The 10,000-nt window shown below is 42.3% G+C and overlaps 1 protein-coding gene and 1 long non-coding RNA gene across 5 annotated transcripts in view; one reads left to right on the forward strand and one right to left on the reverse strand.

Annotated features, from left to right (window-relative positions):
• Nucleotides 1-9,491, forward strand: part of LOC123520854 — an 84,432-nt gene extending 74,941 nt beyond the window's left edge. Inside the window, exon 2 of the long non-coding RNA XR_006679399.1 lies at nucleotides 9,383-9,491. This is a non-coding gene — a long non-coding RNA (uncharacterized LOC123520854). The remainder of the gene's footprint in view (nucleotides 1-9,382) is intronic.
• The window catches only part of LOC123520853, a 364,869-nt gene that overhangs the window by 211,039 nt on the left and 143,830 nt on the right, over nucleotides 1-10,000 (reverse strand). The window lies entirely within an intron of this gene.

Below are 10,000 nucleotides of genomic sequence, written 5' to 3' on the forward strand. Positions count from 1 at the left end.
GAAAGGAAGGGCGAGAGGGAGAGGAAGAACAAGAACATTGGGAGGAGGGAGGGAGACAGAGAAGAAACGGGAGGTAGAGCTGAGAAATTCTTCTAGTAACCCGAGTTCTTACGTTGCTCCCTCTCTCTCTCTCTCTCTCTCTCTCTCTCTCTCTCTCTCTCTCTCTCTCTCTCTCTCTCTCTCTCTCTCTCTCTCTCTCTCTCTCTCTCTCTCTCTCTCTCTCTCTCTCTCTCTCTCTCTCTATCTATCTATCTATCTATATCTCTCTCTCGTGTAGGTCATTATGGCTTTACACTTTCATTTCTGGCGATTACATTCTTCATAAAAGGTATCAACACACACACACACACACACACACACACACACACACACACACACACACACACACCATAACCTTCCGGACAGTGTTTACGAATTGCAATGATACATATAATCGCTTTCGGATCATTGCCAAAATACTTACAAGGCTCTGAGAATAGAAGGAAGAAGAAAATCACCTTCACACACCTTTCTCTCTCTCTCTCTCTCTCTCTCTCTCTCTCTCTCTCTCTCTCTCTCTCTCTCTCTCTCTCTCTCTCTCTCTCTCTCTCTCTCTCTCTCTCTCTCTCTCTCTCTCGTTCACGCTCTCCTCCCTGCCTCTCGTTCCCCATCCCCCGCTTCCCCCCAGGGTGTATAAATGGCCCCCTATGTGTTGTTCCCCAGAATGGTCGATTTTATTCCGCTGCAACACTGGAGTGAATTTGCTGCCTGGAATTGTTACAGGATTTTCCAGATATGTAAACGACTTGAGACCAACAGCCGTTTTGTGTGTTGAGTGTGTTGTGTGTTGAGAGAGAGAGAGAGAGAGAGAGAGAGAGAGAGAGAGAGAGAGTATAGGTTAACAAAGCATTAGCGTAACTAAAAATAAAATAGTGTAAAAGTGCCGTAGAATTTAAAGATTGTTGATGCTTTTTACTCGCGTGAATGGAAACGAAAAGTAAGTGTAAAAACAATGTTCCAGATTTCAAGGCATTGATAACAGAATAGTCAAACCTGCTCGTAATTTTATAAACACACACACACACACACACACACACACACACACACACACACACACACACACACACACACACACACACACACACACACACACACACACACACGATGAAGATAAACACAACGCACACATTTCAAGGCTTTACATATAGCTTGTACATGCCTCCTGCGTGTGTGTGTGTGTGTGTGTGTATGTGTGTACATTCTGCATGTACACTTAGCTTCCTTACTGCCCTGTTCCTCAAGACAGCAAATTCCTTGTATGAATGTCTTTGTGCATCGTATTGTGCTGTCAATGGATGGCACCACCGTGTGTATGTGTGTGTGTGTGTGTGTGTGTGTGTGTGTGTGTGTGTGTGTGTGTGTCTGACTGTGTATGTACATGTGTGTGTGTGTGTGTGTGTGTGTGTGTGTGTGTGTGTGTGTGTGTGTGTGTGTGTGTGTGTGTGTGTGTGTCTGTGACGGCATACCTTCCATACTATTAAAGAAAAGTTCAGTAAATTATCGGCGAAACTCTTAAGGAAAACAGAATTATCTTTTTTTAAACATTTACCTCAGCAGGTTTTGTTACCTTGTGAACTAAAGACAATTCTGGTGCCAACAAATCCTACTTCATTCTGTTTCTTTGGAGCGATTTAAAACATATTCTTTCTCCTTTAAATACTTCAGACCATAATCTCAAACTGTTATCCGTACTTTACCTCTCGTACTCACCCCTGTTTGTGTGTCCAGCTAAATAATATTCCTGATATTAACAAGGTCACGGATATCGCATGTCGGTTTGTACGAGAGGTGGTGAGAGAAACTGGGAGTACCTGAACGTGCCTGCCAGTGGCGCCCAGTGCTTGAGTGTCCCAGCCATGACTGCTGGGGAGGATAAAGGCTCCCATGGGGTGTGGAAAGCTGTGAGAGTGTGTTTGAGACATTTACACAATTACTAGAGAGAGAGAGAGAGAGAGAGAGAGAGAGAGAGTCTGTGTGTGTAATTCACCTCGGTCGTCTGCTGGTCACCCAGCCAGTCTTCCTCATTACGGAGCGAGCTCAGAGCTCATAGATCGATCTTCGGGTTGGACTGAGACCACATCAACACACAACACACCGGGAAAGCGAGGCCACAACCCCTCGAGTTACATCCCGTACCTATTTACTGCTAGGTGAACAGGGGCCACACATTAAGAGGCTTGCCCATTTGCCCCGCCGCTTACCGGGACTCGAACCCGGCCCTCTCGATTGTGAGTAGAGCGTGCTAACCACTACACTTCGCGGTGTGTGTGTGTGTGTGTGTGTGTGTGTGTGTGTGTGTATGTGTGTGTATCAGTTTGTTTGTGTGTACGCGCGAGCGCGTTCGTTAATACGCGTGTGTGCACGTAATAGTAGTAGAAGAAGTAATAGTAGCAGTAGCAATAGCAGTAGTAGTCGTCGTGCTAGCAATAGTAGTAGAAGTAGTAGTAGTAGTAGCAGAAGTAATAGTAGCAGTACTAGTAGTAGTAGTAGTAGTAGTAGTAGTAGTAGTAGTAGTAGTAATAATAGTAATAGTAGTGATAGTGCTAGTAGTACTAAAGGTAATAGTAGTAGTAGTAGTAGCAGTAGTAGTAGTAGTAGTAGTTTTGGTAGTAGTAGTTTTGGTAGTAGTAGTAGTAGTAGTAGTAGCAGTATTTTCATCCGTCTTGATGAAGTATTACAACTTGTATCATCTTATCATCCTTACGTTCATGGCGATCATCATTAGCATAGCAATTAGCAGCAGCAGCGTCAGTAGTGCCAGCAACGTTAATTCGTTCAACTTTATTTCGTAATTAATTAGATTACATATGATTGATTACTACTAGCACATGCATTATTTATATTATGTTTAAAGCTTTCTGTTGATAAGGATAACATTTGTTGTGTTAATAGTAGTAGTAGTAGTAGTGGTTTTAGTAGTGGAAGTAGTAGTAGTAGTATTGGTAGTAGTAGCAATAGTAGTATTAGTAGTAATAGTAGTATTAGTAGTAGCTAGTTGGTGTTGTTGCTGTTGTATTAGGAGTAACAGTAGGTAGGTGTTGTTGTTGTTGTAGATGTTGCTTTTGTTCTTTCAATAATTGTAGTAGCAATAGTTATAGCAGTAATAGTAGTTATGATAGGAAGCAGAAGCAATATACATATATAACAAAAATAGTAATAAAACAACAGCGTCCTCCTCCTTATCACCATCATCATCACCATCACCATCATCATTACCACCACCACCACCACCACCACCACCAAAAAGGTCATCATCGCGTGGTCGTTGGCACTACCTCGTCGCCATATCGTAGTGCCAGATCGCTGGTCGCCGTCGTCCATCACAATTATCGCAAGTTGGTGTGTTGTTGGCGAGAGTTGGAGAATTACTGCCTTTGCAACGGCGTCGATGAAAAAGTAAATTAAGGCCAGCTGTTGTCGCTACCTGTTAAGTTGGAGCAGGGGGGATGGAAGGGGTGGGGATGATTTAAAGGGGGTAGGTGAAAGGGGGAACGACGAGGAGGACGAGGAGGAGGAGGAGGAGGAGGAGGAGGAAGAGGAAGAGGAAAGGGAAGAAGAGGAAGAGGAGGAGGAGGGGAGGAAGAGGAGGGGAGGAAGAGGAGGGGGAGGAAGAGGAGGTGGAGGAGGAAGAGGAAGAGGAAGAGGAGGAGGAAGAGAACGAGGAGGAGGAAAATAGGAGGAAAAGTATTGGAGAAGGAATGGTTTCAGGGGAGTAGTGTGCTTGAGAGAGAGAGAGAGAGAGAGAGAGAGAGAGAGAGAGAGAGAGAGAGAGAGAGAGAGAGAGAGAGAGAGAGGTGGTTAAGGGTATAATTGAGGAACTGAAAAGGAAAAAATGAGAGAATGAAGAATTTGGAAAAGAGGGAGAGATGTGGAGAAAGCTCATTCGCTCTCTCTCTCTCTCTCTCTCTCTCTCTCTCTCTCTCTCTCTCTCTCTCTCACCATGGCCGCTGAGTTAGTGAAGACAATGCTATTCTGGTCCTTTACGCCAGGAGGAAGAAAAGGGCGGGACGTGAGAACAATGCGACGAAAATTTTGAACGATTGTCGTAAATTGCCTGCTTTTTTGTGACCTCATTGCTACCTGAATTTTTACCACACACCTTTTCGTTCCGGCTGGCTGAAAATTGCCACACCACGGCCACACCTACGACACTGGAAGACAATTCTCTATACTATCTTTCCCAGACTGGCGCCACACAATGAATTTCGACATCTCAGTCATTCTAAAATCTTTGTGACTTACTATTGCGGATATTCGACCTGATATTCTGCCATACTAATAATGATTCCTTGTCACATCTGGAAGTTTACTGATGTGATTCCTTTTCTCAGGACCTCACAATTTCGCTTTCAGTTGGCCAGGAAGATCGTCTCAGGTCTGTTTATGTCAAGTATCGGCAATTATGGAAATATCCTTACCCCGACGAATATCCTGGCATTGACAAATAAAGACCGTTTTCAAAACGTGACCTGCACAATAATGGGATCACCATTCAGATTAGTGAAATAAATCAATCTAGACCTAACTTAGAATTAGCCTAACTTTTTGGTGAAAACGGTAATGTTATTTCAATATTATTAGTATTAGAGATCATCAAATTTCCACCTTATGTTTCATCTTCGCTGAATGCTGTACTAGTGCCCGAATTACTTCAAGATCATTCTCCTCCTCAGATAATTTCTGGAATGAAATAATTAAAGTGTGCTAAAATTTATACGAGTATGTATGTTCCTTACATGACTTGTGCAAGCACGTTTCCTGTATAATTCCTAATCACTTCGTCGTCATGATCCACCGTTGTATTATCCCCGGCATCCAGCATGTTTGCCTGATTATCTCGTCCAGTCATACCTTATCATTAAGTCACACATGGACAAGAAATTAATAAAAGTACTATATAATCATTTTCCAACATTTCACTTACAAGGGTCCCTTCCTACGTACAGTGATACATTTCGCACCAGCTAGTCTCCACCCAATGTACATCACCATATCCACACAAGCATACATACAAAGCCCCGCTCGATCACACTCCACCTCGATCCACACCTCACTCATTTCAATCCCGCCGCATATCAGCTCCCATTCCAATTTCACCCACGCTGACACGTCCCACACAATTGCCACGCCTGGCGCACACACTACAAGTCTCCCCACATATCCTACCACGACCTTTCTCCTCAATTTCGTCCCAACGCACCCTGCAGAACCTCGCCACGCCCTGGACTCGCCCTGTCAAACCGACCTCCCTGTGAGCTCCACTGCCTCTGCCAAACCCACCGCAGCCCCCATTCTCTCTTCCCCCCCTCTGCTCTAACCTGTCGTAGCCTAATCCGGCTCAATCCAATCTGGGCGAAATAAATCTCTGTGGAGCCCCGTGGCAGGAGGTGGAGCCCCGCAAGGGAGTCCGTCACACCTAAGAAATTGGTAGTGATGATGCAGGTATAAGGGAGCGGCCCAAGGGAGTGGATATGGCTCGTTGATTTGGTCTTGTTGGATTTTACTTTGTGTTTTCTCTGTTGAATGAATGGTGAAAGAAAGTTTATGTACCGACGGGCCTAAAATTGTATGAAAAAAATGGGTATGGAGAAAGTGTATGAAGAATATCTACGAATTATTGTTATTAGTTTTTACCGTTACCACTACTACAACGGCTAATACTAATACAAAGGGGAAGATAAACAGGCAGACAGACCAACATGCAGACGGATAGACAGGTAAACAAAAACTGATAATATGCTCAAAGACTAACCGGTGATATCCTCTTAACTCTCACGTGTAGCTTGGAGAACACACCGATGCACGTTCATCTAAGGAAACAATGAACGTACCTGAAAGTAGAGAAAAAAGGGAAACAATTAGCTAACACTATCATTCCCCGGGACAATATTTGGTAATCGACGAACGCAGCATTTAGTAACCCATATTTATTTTAACACAATAGTCGCATTCATTGAACTATAACATTCAGCGAGAGTTTATATTGTATTATGTATCTGACAATATTTGCTTATACTAAACAACTAAACAACGTGATTTATTGAGCGTTACGGTCAGGAAAGGAAAATATCGATAAAAAATAATGTCATAATGATAATAAAGGTTAATGAAAAGTATAATATATTGAGAGAAAAAGAAAATATATAAATAGTACTTAATCAGAAAAGATACAATGGAAGTATTTAGCACTTAATATTCCATAAAACAATCGAATCTATATATATATAATACTTCACATAACACACTCACCAAAAAAATACTGAATTGGCCTCCGTAAATTACAGTATTGCACATGCATTTAGTTGTGTACAAAAAAAAATAGTGGTTGATTCAACACGAGCAACTAAAAGTGCGACACATTTTATCTGTTACACGGCAGCAAACCTGATAATTTCACATCAGAATTTACTATTATGCAGATTGCGTCATTTGTTTTTATTTGGCTAGGGAGCATTATGTATGTATTGTGTTTGTGTTTGAGAGAGAGAGAGAGAGAGAGAGAGAGAGAGAGAGAGAGAGAGAGAGAGAGTGTGTGTGTGTGTGTGTGAGTGTGAGAGTAGAGGGAATTCCATTTATGGCGGTGCTTATTACACATGCACTCTGTTATCAATATGTCATTAGCACTAAATTCATTCATATGTATACAATTACACCTGCATGGAAACGTTATACCTGCAAAGTGACCCGAAAAGTGCAAATCCCAATATGTAATTACAGTACAGTGATGGCAGTCAATGATAATATATATTGACTTTGCCCTTTCATAGGCTTTGGTGTTACATACGTCGCTAGTTAGCCCGGCACAGTACAGTATTCTCTTCTCTTTTTTTAATGCGAGTCTGAGAGAGGGGGAGACTTCATCAAGTGAGAGATTGGGAAGAGAGGCAGGAAAGGACTGGATTTGCTCTGGATGAACGGGTGGGTGTCTGGATAAGGAATGATGGATGGGGATGGGGGAAGATCTGTTGGATAAAGAGCAGATAGGAGGAAAGGGAATCTGGCCAGTAGAGGACGGTGAATAGAGAGAAGAGAGGATGTTGTCAGTGAAAGGTGGACGTGCGGCAGTGCTGAAATGAGTTTCTGTGATGGGAAGAAAAGAGCAAAGTTTATATAAGGGAGTAGAAAATTTACGTAGAAAAGAGTATTGCAGAACAGAGAGAGAGAAAGAGAGAGAGAGAGAGAGAGAGAGAGAGAGAGAGAGAGAGAGAGAGAGAGAGAGAGAGAGAGAGAGATATTACATGTGTAGAAAGGCCGATGAAAGGAACGTTTAGCATGTACTAGTAATAATGTACAAGGTTGGATGATAAATGTAAGGGAAGCTATGTAGTACTAATATGTGTAAATTAATCCCACCATTGTTATCGAAAAGTTGAACTGCGTGTGGGCGCATAGGGTCGGGGAGCTGGAGGGGAAGGGGGACGGTATTCAGCGATTGTTTTGTGTACATCCACGCTGTGTTTATGGACGCGGCTCACCTCCGTTTATCCGATTAATTAGGCGGATAAACACGTGGCAGGTTTAAACAGGGAGGCAGTGACTAGATTTAGCGACGAAATACGTACATAAAATTTAAAAGGGTGATGAGTACTTCACGCAATGGGATAGAACTTATCATGGTAACCCGGAAGAGGAGCGCGCGCGCACACACACACACACACACACACACACACACACACACACACACACACACACACACACACACACACACACACACACACACACACACTTCATGCTTGCTGTCATATAGTTTGTGGAGTTTTTAAGAAAGACAACACAACTTGTGGCATTTTCTCGCAGCGTGACAAGGGCAAGTGAAACAGCGAGCCAGGAGTCACTTACCCAGAACTCTCCCCAACAAAAAAAGGAGGGTTAGATTTTTTTCTTTTCGCGTTCAATACAAGGAAACATAATATAGTGTGTAGGAGAAAGAGAGGACGAGAAGAGGAGAAAACGATTGGAAGAATGCATAAGACGGAAATTACCTCAAAAGAAACGAGATGATGAAAAGTTTCAGTTTGAAAACTTCAAGAATAAGTTGTTTATATCATCCGTTCATGTAAATCCTGAATTAGATGAATAGAGAGGAAATGTTTTTGTAAAGTACTCGTAAAACTGATAGGTAAAGAAGTAAGAGACACACTGTAAGATTCTAAGAATGACTCATAGCTTCCTGCTGGTGGTTACAGTACATCTATAAAGAGTTCATCATAATCGTCATTTTCATCGGAGAGAACAATGTCAAAAAAGTAGTAAATAAGATGAAGACTTGTCTTTAAAAGAATTAAGATATACCCGCGATATATAGGCAGGTGGACGCATCGTGACTGATGTACAGAGTGTATCGTAAGTCTTTCTCTAATTCTATTATGCCCGTCAGTCAGTCTTTGTAGTATTTTTTTTAGGCGTGGTTTCATATGACTTAAGTGATGCGGCTCTTGAAGTAAAAGTATTAAAAACACCATGTATCCCAAGAATTACATTGCGCGCTCCCAAATCTGAATAATCAGTTAACTTATTTTTTCGTGAAAGCAATGTTTACTGGCTTGTTATCTCCAGGATCATACGTGCTTACCACTCTTTGAGCTCTCAGTGGTGGTCTTGTCCTACACGCTGTCTGTACTAGAGCGTGTAACCAAACAGACGTCTTGCCTGACCGCTGTCTTGTACTTTTTTTTACCAGTCTTCCTTCAGATCTTCGTAACATGCTTCAGCTCACTCGACTGTGTCAAGCCAACATTCATCCCCCCCCCCCACGACACACACACTCTGCCCTGTTGCTTTTACCTTCACTGAGATCAAAATAGACCATTCCTTTGTGTCGGAGCGTCTTTGATGTGTGTTGTCCCGTGCTCTACTCTTTACAAGTCGTATGTAGGTGTGTGTGCTTTTCGTGGTAGATTGCCTTGTCATAATATTATTCTATCTTTTTACTGTGTATCTTTTCTGTGAAATGTCTTAGACATATAATACCGTTTAATACTGTGTGAGGGCTACCCGATACAATGTTTAGATATTTTCAAAGAAAGGTAAATTGTGCTTGTGTGCTGAGGAGACACCGAGATGTACATGTATATGTTAAAGTTAAGGTTCCAGTGAAGAAAGAAAGTATTAGGAAGCTGCAGGTGTTTAGAAGCATAGAAGGAGCAAGGTGCACTGACAGGTAAAAAATTAGGTGTATTTACTGTGAAAGCCGTTGAGTAGAGTTTTAAGGTTACATTACCCAGAAGGTACAACAATTTCAACTTGAAGGCCTGGCGTGGATAAGCAACAGCACCTGCCCCATGTTGATGTAGTTTACTGTACTGAATTCTGCCAACTCTTATTTTCTCACTTTCTTTGCCAGAAGCCTCGGGAGTGACCGTGACCAGGAGGAGACAACAAAAGCCACCAAGAGGCAGCCGTGCGTGGCGCTCCCTGTAGCTGCTGCTGGCGATGCTGTGACCACGGCAAGGGAAAAAAAAAAAAGGTAAAAGGGAGTGAGATGAATGCCTATTTTTCTCCTTAATGGTCGTTGTCGTTGTGAGTGATGACATTAATGCCTCAGGATAAGCATTAATTATACGCTGGATGAATTAATTTTTTACCCCCATAACCTTCACTCAAACCAATTCGTTGTGTCCTACCTACCCTTCTCTCCTCTCTCCTCTCCCTCTCTTATCCCACTTTTTTTTTTTCCAGAGTTCTTTTCATTACCATCGTAGGTCTCTCCAAATTAGATCTCGGAGTTTATCAAAGACCCTTATTTTCTTGCTACTTATGCATAAAGACGTGGCGTAGTGGGCAAAAAACGGGAAAAAAGACGTACAAAACTGACCATTACATAAAAAGAGGGTAATATAAGGATGTTTACACTTGTTCTTCAGTACCTTTACTCAACGTTCTTTGGTGCAGTACATCTCCATTCGTCATATGTATCTTCCTTCTGCTCTTCATTGTCTGTATGATTCTACTTTTCGTTTCT

This window comes from Portunus trituberculatus, chromosome 47 (assembly GCF_017591435.1).
Source record: "Portunus trituberculatus isolate SZX2019 chromosome 47, ASM1759143v1, whole genome shotgun sequence".
NCBI lineage: Eukaryota > Metazoa > Arthropoda > Malacostraca > Decapoda > Portunidae > Portunus > Portunus trituberculatus.